Raw genomic sequence first — 12,490 nt, 5'->3', positions numbered from 1 at the left:
CTAGCTGGCTAGCTTTAATAATGCTTTTAGGATGTTTCTGATGTAGGAAAATTAGGTTTGATTTCCCTTGCTTGTTACAAGAATTACAATTCCATCCAGCACCCCAATAGCAATGAAATTAGCACCCCAGTAGCAATGAAATTCCACTAAATTCTCTAAAGGCTCCATTAGAGTAATGTCAACACTTGGAGGACTATGTGACATTTCCATTAATTAATTTATTTCTAACAATGGAAAGCAGAGTAAAGGAAGTATGCTTCTACACCTGATGTCATTACAAAAAAGGGGGAAAATAACATGGAAGGAGTGGCATAAGTTTTGGTAATGATATTGATATTATTTCTGAAAAAATAATTCTTCATTATATATAACACTAATACAGTGCAGTACTGGTCCAGTGTGTGTTACATTTTGAACTCTCGTAAAGCAGCACACCTAAAAAATGGGAATACAATGGGTATTTTTCTTATATAAAACTATGTTTTACTTTTTAAAGGAAACCAGAGGAAATATGTAGACGGCCATTTCTCACCTTCTGAAAATGCTTGCTGGCTTCAATATTTTCTGGGTCACTGATCAAGTATGCAGATTAGAAAGTCAAAGTAAAGTCAGAATTCCTGATCTACATACTTGTTCCAGCTCAGCAATCCATAAAGTATTTAAGACACTGAATCAGAATGAGAGCCAGAGAACTAGCATTTCATCAGAAAGAGGTTAGCAATGACAGTTTCTTTATTTCCTTTTTTACAAATCTCCTTTAATATTGTTTTGGTGGTGTGTCTCTTTAAAATTTCTCAGCGTTTTATTTATTTTTTTTAAGAAACAAATGATACAAAATGAAAATAGCAACTGCCAACTGACACACATGGGACGCCTTCTGTTCAGAAGCTGGATAAAATAGTGATTTACTGTAATTTGTGTACACAACAAGAGCCTTGAGGATTTCAGCAATGTGATGTCAGTGAGTTGTCTTCACATTTGTCCACCATCAGCACAGGAATCCTTAACTGCAACCTCTGTACAAAGGGTGCGGAAAGGCCATTTTGTTACCTCAACCATAATTTCGGCATAAATAAGCAACTCACTTCGCTAAGACTCTGCAACATCATTGTGGAAATTTAGACAACATTTCAACTTTTAGGGTGGCAGTGCTCTATGAGTAAATAATGACTACCGTTGATGTTGCTTGGAGTAGCCTCCCAACAGACAGCCTTCTATCTGTAGATGAGTTACATCTAACATTCCCCTCAAGAATAAAGAAAGCAGCTTTCTTGATCTTAAAATTACAATTTTCAGCTATTTTATTAGAGAGAAGAGCAGTTTTAAGAGAATATGACTTTTAACCAGGAGTAAATGGAAATGCACCAGTTAGCTAACAAAGTTTTTCTCTGGCAAATAAGTTTTTCTTATTAGTTCTGGATACAGAAGAGAATGGTTAGAACCTCTCTCTCTTTTTTTTTCTTTTGACATCCCATTGGGGAGACTTCCCTTCACTTCCTGTCCTAAAGACACAACAGGAAGTAAGATTCTTGTATGAGCTACTGTTGGTAGTAGCCATTTTGTGCCTCCATTTCTTTTTTTCAAGATACTGGACCCAAAGTAAAAGGAAATCTCTCTAAAGTGAGGGGAAAAAGTCTTCATAGACAGCTGTCAACTGAACAGTTGTGTTTATTGAAGGCTTTCCCCTCATCTCTTGTTTTAGATATAACTGGCAATTGTGCATTTTCTTACTTTTTGCCGGCAAGACAAATACAGAGGGTGACTCTGACAACTGGAGCATAGGCAACAACATCTGGCAGAGGTTCAAACCCTTCCCTTCTCCATTCAAAACTAAAGACTAACAAATTTTTGCAAATTATTCTGTTAATGATTTTATATGCACATGCGGTTGTTAGTGTAGGCACTATGCTGTGCTGAGAACTCCCAACATTCTGCTATACAGTTTTAAATACAATACCTTAACACCATTTATTATTATTATACAGGATTTATATCGCGCCAATAGTTTGCTCAGTGCTTTACAATAAATATAAAGGGAGACAATACAGCAACAATACAGTTCAATACAAGAGGGATAGGAGGGTCCTGCTCCTTGGAGCTTACAATCTAGGAATACAACACCTTAACACCATTTATTTTGCAGTACAGTCTACTTTGCAATAAGAACATGACTGTATTGTTTCAATCAGCTTCCAACACTGGGATGCTGCTTCATTTGTGAAATACTGGCTTTAGGGTTCACATTTCATGTTTAGCATGGCTTCTTAGCAATTATTTTATTAAATATGTCCAATGAGCTATGAAAACATGGTGATCTCAGATCTATGCTGTTGCTACCTCTCAGGGTTGTTGGCTACATTCCTGTAAACATAATCGGAAAAAAGATTGCCTTCATTTTTGGCCATATTTTCCTGGGACTGTTTTATGATTGATGAAAAAGTGAGACCGTTGACTCAGGGTAATCAAATTCCCATTTTCATTTGAAGGTTAAAATCTGTTAGACTGATCAGTGCAACTATTAAGCTCTATTTTACATTGCTCGTGTATTCATAAATCAGGCCCTGTAGTGTTTACCCTGAATTGTAGGCCCAAATGTGTTACATTTATTCCTCAATCACCAAATAGAGTTATTCGTGTGAAAAACCCATTGTGTTTTGAAGCATTCTTCTTCAGTGGTGAAATATACAAGTTATAATTAAAAAGTTTGAATATTTTAGATATTTTCTCTACCCCCTGAAGAAGAATACTTTGAAACGCGTTGAGTTTTCCACAAGAATATCGTTATATGTCTTGCAGGATATATTAGCATTTTGACATTTGATGGAACAGAGAGTATCCTCTTGTATGGGGAATGTGTAATACTTGTCAGCCTTGATTTTTTTGTAGTGTTTAAAAAAAAATTTGCACAATAAAAATTGAAGGTTTTTTATCTAATTTACAGCCTGTGTCAGAAACATTTGTAAATATTGGTGCCTAAAATGTCCCATTGCAAAAAGGTAGCTCTTAAATATTGTTATCAACTGGGATGTTGGCACAAGTTCCACCATGTTTTTTTAAATCTTTACACAGGGTGGATACAAGACCAGTCTCTCTGCACAAGGAGAGAGAGCTGCAGTGACTGGTCTTTATTACAAGTAACTCAAAATGTTGGATTATTGCACAGATCTGGCAGAAACACACAGGGGGGAAATTTACTAATACTGGAGCACTCAGAATTTGGTGCAGCTGTGCATTGTAGCCAATCAGCTTCTAACTTCAAGTTGTTCAATTAAGCTTTGGCAATAAAACCTGGAATCTGATTGGTTTCTTTGCAGAGTTGCACCAGATTTTATTCTCTCCAGTTTTAGTAAATCTCCCGCACTGCTGAGCCCAGCATTGAAATTAAACATGCCTCTTTTATTTAGACAGTATTTCTTTAGCCCAGGTTTTAGCTTTAATCACAGCACACTACCACAGTTAATTATTTTTCTGAGTTGCAATATTGCAGAATAATTCTTGGCCTGCACGCTGAACCAGTTCAGAAGCATTAATACTTAAATGGTTCGTATGTGCCACATCTGTCATTCTGTCCCAGAGTCTATGAGCCACAACCAAGACTGTGTGAGCCTATTGATTTCCCTTGCATTTATTTTAATTTACTTAACCATTGAGAAATACATGAGAACATAAAGGGTAACTGTCCATTACCACCTTGTACGCAAGCACTGTTTTTCTTCCGATCCCAGTTAATATTTCCCAAGAAATACAATTTGTTTGCCGTGTACAAATGAATTATAAAAGGCCTCACACCTGTTTTTGCTTGCTAACTGGTGCACTGAGGTATTCTATAATGTACTTAAAGATTGAATACATATGAAGGCCTTATTACATCTGTGTGCAAAGGGTGGTAAATTAGGCCCTAATTACATTAACAGGGAGGCTGGCTTCCCAGCTTAAATTTTACATGAGCTCTCAATATAAATCCAAAGGCACTGCTGTGGTTTCTTTACGAGCGAGTGATTATAGTAACTTCCTATGTGGTCACTAAATATTCTGTTTACAAATAAACTGAGAAGCTTTGAGCCAACTTGCCTGGGTAATAATCCGTTATTTTATCTCTCCTGGTTTTTTTTTTCTATTTTTTTTTTAACAGACCCTTGCCACACAAGTGAGGCAGCAACAATCAGGAGGCCCGGTTTCAACTAATTACTCTATCACATAATTTCACAAATTGCCTTTTCACAGGGGAGCCAAGTGCAAAACAGGCTCACAGTGGGATTTCAGACAGCAGCTTTCATTTACTACTCATTTCTTGTTAAATTAAACAAGAAAGAAGTGGAGAAAAAAAAAAAGAAGGCTTGCAAATGAGGCGGGCAATTGTAGATCATAATCATACCGTTCAGACAAAGGACTCTGCGACACTGTGTATCTTAAAGGTTGTCTGGAATATCCCAACTCTTGGAGGCTTTTGTGAGTAAGGTGAGAAAAACATGCACTTTCTCTGAATGTTGTTCAGACTCGAGAGCTAAAATAACCGTTGAAGTGCTTAAGTGATTTTCTTGAAAAGGAAAAAGTAAAAAGAATAAAAATTGCTCTGCTGCTTTACTGCTAACATGCTGATGGGATATTCCAGGGTGCTTGAGAAAAAATATTACCTAAGGCCAAGTCTTATGGAAAGACATCATTTGGTTTTACATCAGCCCTATAAATCTCTGGATGTTAAGGAATCTGGTAAGGGATCGTAATCACAACCAAGATGTCAGTGCACCCAGGCCATCTAAGCATTCCGACACTTAGAGGTTGATTTATTAAACTGGAGCATGCAAAATCTGGTGCAGCTGTGCATGGTAGCCAATCAGCTTCTAACTTGACCTTAATTAAGCTTTGGCCATAAAGCCTGAAAGCTGATTAGATTCTATGCAGAGATGCACCAGATTTTGCACTCTCCAGCTTCAGTAAACCAACCTCTTTGTATCCCAGCATTATTTATCACAGTGCGTAAAGGCATACCATAGGGTCCCAATGCATGGACCCAGGCCTTGGTGTGTCAGAGGTATCTCTATATACTTCTCTGGGTGCAGTATCTTGAAAAAAAGAGATGGAGGTACGAAATGGCTGGTACCAACAGCAGCTCATACAAGAATCTTCAAACTTCAGATTTTAGGAACCAAGGTACTGTGAAGCATGTATTTTATACAAACATCCCATCCCTCCATGAACTTTTATGTGCTACAGTTAAGCAGATTTTTGTATACCTTTGATTACTGATAGACAAGGCATGTTACCGATCCAGCCATTTTCAGCTGATTGGGTGGCAATCTCATGTTTGTGCCTATAGATTGCATAACCAACTTTTGTTCCCTTTTCCCCACTATTAATTTAAACTTGCAAACTTGACTCAAAGCTATGTTCCAAATATATATATATATATATATATATACCCCATATAAGCTGTATTTTTAGGGATTTAAATAAGCTGATACAATTTATCTCTCTGCACAGCAAGAATTTCTATTTAGGGGTCTATTTGTACATTTTTTCACACAAGATTCAAGCAGCTTTCACTGAGGATTCACACATTTTCCCAAATTAGGTGTCTGTTTATGACACACAGAATAGCTGCGATTCAGAGGATCACAGCTATTCTCTGGTCATTCACAGTTTATGACACCCAGGAGAATATGTTCAGCCCTTCTCTGGAGATCTGTGTTCTCCCTCCAGATTCTCCAGCCCAGAGCTGGAGAATCGGAGGGACCGCAAACTAAGCAGAGCTAATTTACCTCTGCTTAGTAAACTGATTTTTTACTGTAATCTCGCGAGTTTTCCAGCGTTTGTAGACCGTTCTCCAGCGTTTGGAGACCGCTCTCCCTTCGTTTGGAGAACTGATCTACATATGCTTCATAAACGGCATTCACAGGAGAACTGTGTTCTCCGAGAATGCCGGAGAACTGAGCAGCGATCTATTACTGCTGGTTCATAAACGGACACCTAAATACAATTAGACAACTGAGTGAATCACGGGTGAAAGTTGTGTAACTTTTGTGTGAAAATATTTATACAAAGACCCCAAAGTATGGCACAATAAACCTGTAATGCATACAAATTGTCAATGTCAAAAACCACTGTAGAGATAAAAATAATGTTATGTAAAAGACAGACAAATAGTTTTGTGTATAATTCTTTTTGTTCTACGGAATCTATGTTGGAATTAGTAAATGACCCTTATCTTCTGGTAAGTGAGATTGCCTGAGGTTTGCTAACAAACATTTGAACTTTTTTATTGCAAGATAAAAAAATGGTTCAGCTTGAGCTGTTATAAAACTGATGCTCATAAAAATGTTATATCAGATTGCTTTAACACATTTTAAACCCTGGCCCTTGCTTTATTCCAGGACTAAACTGCATGAACTTTAGTGTGAGAAGAATGTTAGTTCAAATGTGTTTGTAATTACGCAAAGCCTTATGGTATTATCATGACGTTGTTCCTGCTTAGCTAGATTGATTTTAACAGTGATTTGTGAACGCCATTCTATATTTAGAAATGTGGAGTTTTCCTGCTGGGCATCTCTCTACTCATCTTTGCCCATCCTACTATCTATCTGTGTATCTATCTATGTATCTGTTAGTCAGCCAGCAATATTATATGCTGTTTGGAAATATGTAAAAAGAGACACCATATAATGCTTCATGATTTGACAACATATTTAACTATAAAAAAAATAATTCTGAGGACCATCTTTTTGAGTTTAGTCTATTTTAGAAAAAATAAATTCCCACTCATCTGCAATATAACTACAGACCATAGTCTATACATTAACTACATATCACAGGAAATTGAGTAATTACATTAGGTTTGGTTTATGTGCGTATCATCTAAGTCCTGACACCCTAAGTAAAAATAGGCAGCCTGTAAATATGGCTTATTGCCCTAGAGTTGAAGCACAGGCATCCTAATATTCACCAGATTTGGCAACTCAAAGAAATGGACAAAAATGACCAATCTACACCTTTCACACCCAAGCCAATCTTTGAGGTTCATAATGGGATCAGTGGTGGGGCTACAAAAGAGGTCAGATCGGTATGGTCAAAGCTTTCATACATAGACCATATTGGAAAGTGTATAAAACTTTAGGACAAAGGCAACAAACATCCCAACCATTTGATAATCAAATGTATGTCTCACAGCCACAGAAATGAAAATCAACAATAATGTGAGAACCTAGCCCATGCATGATTTGATACTTCAGAGAAACAATACCTGCAGCATCATAAGGGATTTGATGTTGTGGCTCTTGGTTCAATGAAGAACCAACTCCCCCATCTAGAGTAACAGAACCTCTCCTGGAGCGAGCAATCCGAAACATCAGGAGCAGAATTCTCTATTCTGTGCTCATGTTCTCAAACTATTAAAAAAATTATTAATCTGCACAAACTGTAGAAAAATTTATAAATCAGTCCCCAATCAACTTTAATATAAGTTAAACTGGTTTCAATAGTGATATTTTTACTCACTTTTATCACACAATATTTGAATCTGATGATAGATGCTTTGTATATAAATATGAACTTGTTTTTGTGCATGTGTGGAAATGATTATACGGACTGAATGCTAAAAGGGAATGTCAGCCAAAGACCCTAACAATGTAAATATATGAAGAGTCTATAAAATTCTCAGGTCCCTGCAACAGTTTAAAGTGTACATGAAAGCATTAGTTACTATGGCAAGTCACCGCAGAATGCGTCTGTACTGGGAACCATTTCTCCTGAAATAATCTGCAGAAAATTATCAAAGGGTTTCCTTATGGCTTTGGAAAAAGGATCCTGAAAATAATAAAACATAATGTGGCATGACATGAAAGTGCCCCGATTTGCATTTTGCATGGTTTTATCATACTAAGTTGAAAATCAGGTAGTGTCAATTAAGGGCTCTGCATAATGTATAGTTATTTGAAACTCTCCCCTGATCGACTAACTAATAGTGACAAATGGGGAGAGAATTTCATGGCAGTTAGTGCTTCTAAGAAGACCTGAAGTTAACCTCTCAGGGCATTAACTAGCAGGAAATGAGCAACCTGAAGGTCGCTATTGCGATCAGAACATTTTCAGAGGGATTTTAAAGGTTTATTCTGTGCTTACAGTAGACTTCACATTGCTCTTTTCTTAAACCATTAACAAATTAATTTGTAAATGTTAAAAAAAAAAACTATGGAAACAGTCTTGCTGGGATGAATATATAAAAAGTGGTGGAAGGTCTTAAATACTCACGTTTCCCAGGGAAAAAGAAAGCACTCGGTACGAATCAGAGTTAGTTTGGCTGATCATTCCCTTCAGCAGGTATCATGCGGCTTTATGTGAAGGCCAACAGACTCTAGGACATGTGAACCGCACTTTCTCCAGGTATTTTATTCTTTTTATTACTCTATATTTAGCAAGACTGTTAAGATTTAAATTAAGATCTAAGTTTCTGCATTGGCCCATGTTAGGTGTTACTACAATCTAACTTTGCTTTTCTGATACTGTGTTAAAATGAGTAAATCTTATCTAGACTAGTTACAAAATAAATAATCTGAGTGCTACTTTTTGATACAACACTGTGTGCCCATGATCATAGTGCTGTAACTTCTACAATGCAGTCCTGCACTTGCACCTAGTACAGGAGGATACAAAAATTTAACTACACTCCTAGGGGAGGTAGCAAGGGGCTACTAACAGCACCCACAAGGCTTTCTACAGCTTTAAAAAATAGTATAGCTCTCAGGTTTCTCTGTTGTGTTTGGTGCACTGGTGGCATTAAATGAAAAACAAAAAAACAGAAAACATGCTGCTTATAGTAATACCTTTTGATTTTATTAATGCATTTACTTAGTCTGCTATAATGATTCAATATGGCTAGCGACAAAAGGTGTGGGGTTTGCACAAAATGCCTCCATTGCTTATGACTAGGAAGCACAAAATCTAAATCCGACTTTACATACAAAGGTTGATAAATTAGGAAAATCAGTATTAATCTGTTAATTATCATGAAAACACCTCCTGTGGCAAACCAATGTATAATGATCATCTACATTAGTGCAAGTTGTCGACTTACTAACAATCGCATTGTCCCTAAACAGTCATAGGTATGGTCATATGATGGGATTAAACAGCTGGATCTGCTCATTTAGGAACTATATTTCAGCATATTTTACTGAAATTAAAACTGCCGTAAACACTGTTACAAAATCAGGGAACGTGCATCAAAAGGCCCTAATGATAACTGAACAAATACTTAAATTCAGTTTTACAGCAGCCACGTATCTCTAAACCTATTTTATTCAAAGGTATATCTTCAACATCAATGCTTTAGCCCAGAGGTCTCCAAACTTTCTAAGCAAAGGGCCAGTTGTCTGTCATTCAGGCTTTAGGGGGGCTGGACTGTGGTCAGTGGGAGTATAAAATATCCCAGCATCAGTACCCCATCATTGATTCTATTGGGAGGAATAGTGCCCCACTGTTGATATCAAAGAGAAGGATAGTGCTCCATTGATTATGTCCGTAGAAGGAATGGTGCTCCATCATTGGTATCAGTTGGTGGAATAGTGCCCAAGGGCCAGATAAAGGCAAGCAAAGAGCCACATCTGGCCCGCGGGCCGCAGTTTGGAGACCACTGCTTTAGACCATTTATAGTCAGTTTCCCTGAGGTAGCTTATACTCTAATGTCTCTGGCAAAGTCATACACATTGTGTTTGGCTAGCTGGGGAGATGAAACCCATATAAACTAGAGGAGAACATATAAATAGTTCAAAAAGCTAGGGCCAGTGTCAACAGGCTTCCATGGGCAAATGCAATGTGCTTTTGATATGGGTTTCAGATGCTTCTGCTCATTTAGAATTTATTGCAACTGCATTCGACCTGCAGTTGACCTCCCTCTGACCTACTTTAAACTGCTTTTGAATTTCCATAGACTTGTATGGGAAGAGAAGCAGTCCTGAAGTGAACAAAAGCCAGTCAACACTGGTCCCTAAAATGCAGATGGGTTACTAACAGTGAGGGTTTTCCCCAATGCCCTAGAGGAGCACAGCTGCATTCATTAGCACAAACTGACTGACGTGTAAATGTGTGAAGAGAGCGGACATACATGCACTGTTAAAGGGTCTTGAGGTTCAGAACTGAAAACCACTGGACTGACCTAATACCATTGGAAATGTTAGGATGATTTTGTTCTCCAGGCAAAAGGAATGTCCAAATATTTCATAGAAGTGGCTATTTCATTCGTAGTGTTTCCAGTATGAGAGAAACTATATTATTCCATTATCTTTAGCAATGCTCAAATTATGATATTACTATTCCTGGGCAATGAACAGACAACATAAATGATGAGTATTCACCCTCCAGGCAACTCCTTAGTATAAGATGAACTGGCATGAGACACTAGTCTGTTTACATATAGCTCCTATAATTACCAAGTTAGATAATGATGTATACGAGAGATTAGAAAAGATGCATATATGAATAGAAACATTTGTGTACTTCAGCAATGTCGCAGAGACCACAATCTACGTGTGAATTGGGAATACCTGTACATAGAATGAACCACTCCGAACCTATTCAGACAATGAACTATGTTTTACTAGTCTCTGGAGAGCACACAGGAAGAAATTATTACACATTGTTGATTTCCTTTGGATGTAGGAAATGAGCGACATAACTCTCACTATGAACTTAAGTAAACATTTATCTAGTGATAGTAATGCAAATAAGCATAGGGATTTTTATTACATGTGTTTAACTTCAGATTTATTATTATCATATAGCAAATTTTACCATGGATCTTTATCTGTCGAAGGGATGCATTACAAAGCAAACAGAGCCTAGATTTGTTCATGTATTAAAGGATGCCTTTCAAGCTTTCAGGAATGGAACATTTTCTTTATAAGTGAGTTGTACCTCACAATGTTCATTCCGTTTCCACTTTTTACCAATACTCTGCATAAATCACTGATGTCACTAGTTCTCTGTGTGAACATTGGCTGTGTCTGGTTTTGATGTATTCAGATGATGGCGCTGTAAATTAATTTGCCTTGGAGGCAAGTATGACACTAAACTGAGTACATTCATTTAAACTCTAGTTCTCCTTAAAGTTTCAGACATAGAATACACAGAGGTCCATGCACAAAGATATTCTGGTCCACCACCAGTGTTTATTAATGTTGCTCTGCATATATTTGTGACCTATTGCCATGCTTCCAACTAGAGAGACTTGCAAAGTATATTATCTTGTCTTCAAAATTTGTCTGTTTTTTGTTACATTTTACCATTCACTAACCATTCATTCCAGCTGCACCTTCGGTGTCATCACCAGCCCCCCTACATTACTTCCTTTAATCTTAGCCTCACCAAGAGATCTAATTTATGTCTATATCCCTTTGACAGCTGTCAAGTGTCCTTTTTAGGGTTTTGTCTTACTTTTTCTTTACATAAAAAGAGACATGTTTATTCTAGTGCTTCAGTGATTCTACAGGAATTTTTTAAAAATAACAAACATGTCATACTGTTATACTTACCTGCTCTGAGCAATGGTTTTACACAGAGTAGCCTCGATCTTCTTTTTTTAAGCACTCATGGCTCCTCCCACCTGCCAAGTGCCCCAGTAGCAAGCCTCTTGCTTAGGTGGCACTCAAGCAGGCTCTCTCCTGAGCTGCTGCTCTGTGTGTCTTTTCACACAAAAGAGCGGCTCAGCCCTGCTCCCTGCTCTCTTCTCATTGGCAAACTGGCTGTGATTGACAGCAGCAGAAGCCAATGGCTCCTGCTGCTGTGTGAGCCAATGAGGAGACTGAAACTCGGGAATAACGCTTCTCTCATGCACATCACTGGATCCAGATGGGGCTCAAGTAAGTATAAGAGGGGCTTGGGGGGAATGTTGCACCTTGAAGGTTTTTTTACCTTCATGCATATAATGTGGGAGCATGGTGTGGATACTTTGTATGTCACTTTATACAGGATAACATGGATGAGAATATAAACTAGGACTCCTGGAGAAAGCACATTATCAGGGGTTTATTGGTAAGGATCAGCCCCGGTTCACACTGCTGCAACTTACAATACATAAAGTTGAAGGACAAGTCAAAACACTTTCATTTCAATGGGTGTCATCTTAATCAATGCGACTCACATTACAGCAACAAAAAAAGGTACCAGGATTACTACTTTTCTGTAACTTTGGTGCGACTTGAGTGTCATAGACTCCAATGTTAAATCACAAAAGTGGCTAACAAGTTGCAAGGGAGTTGCAAGCAGGTTTTATGACTTTGGGGTTGCAGCAATGTGAACTGAGCCTGAATGTGCACTTAGAACACCGCCTCAAGCAATCTCAGAGTTTTGTTGTACCTTAGTATATTGTTCATGATTTGTAGCCATAGCTCCTGTCCTCCTACCTCTTGAGAAAGTCTAGGCTTAACAGCCCCCTTGACATGCATTGTGACATTCTATCCTGTCATTGCAAAAGTGTAGATGATTTAGAGATTGGACCATT

At 37.8% G+C, this 12,490-nt stretch overlaps 1 protein-coding gene across 2 annotated transcripts in view; it reads right to left on the bottom strand.

Annotated features, from left to right (window-relative positions):
* Positions 1-12,490, bottom strand: part of MEIS1 (Meis homeobox 1) — a 193,318-nt gene that overhangs the window by 75,756 nt on the left and 105,072 nt on the right. The window lies entirely within an intron of this gene.

The sequence above is a fragment of the Staurois parvus genome, unplaced genomic scaffold, assembly GCF_062004578.1.
Source record: "Staurois parvus isolate SC_StPar_1 unplaced genomic scaffold, SC_StPar_1.0 ptg000001l, whole genome shotgun sequence".
NCBI lineage: Eukaryota > Metazoa > Chordata > Amphibia > Anura > Ranidae > Staurois > Staurois parvus.
The sequence above is the reverse complement of the archived record's forward strand: the minus strand, read 5'-3'. Positions and strand labels throughout refer to the sequence as shown.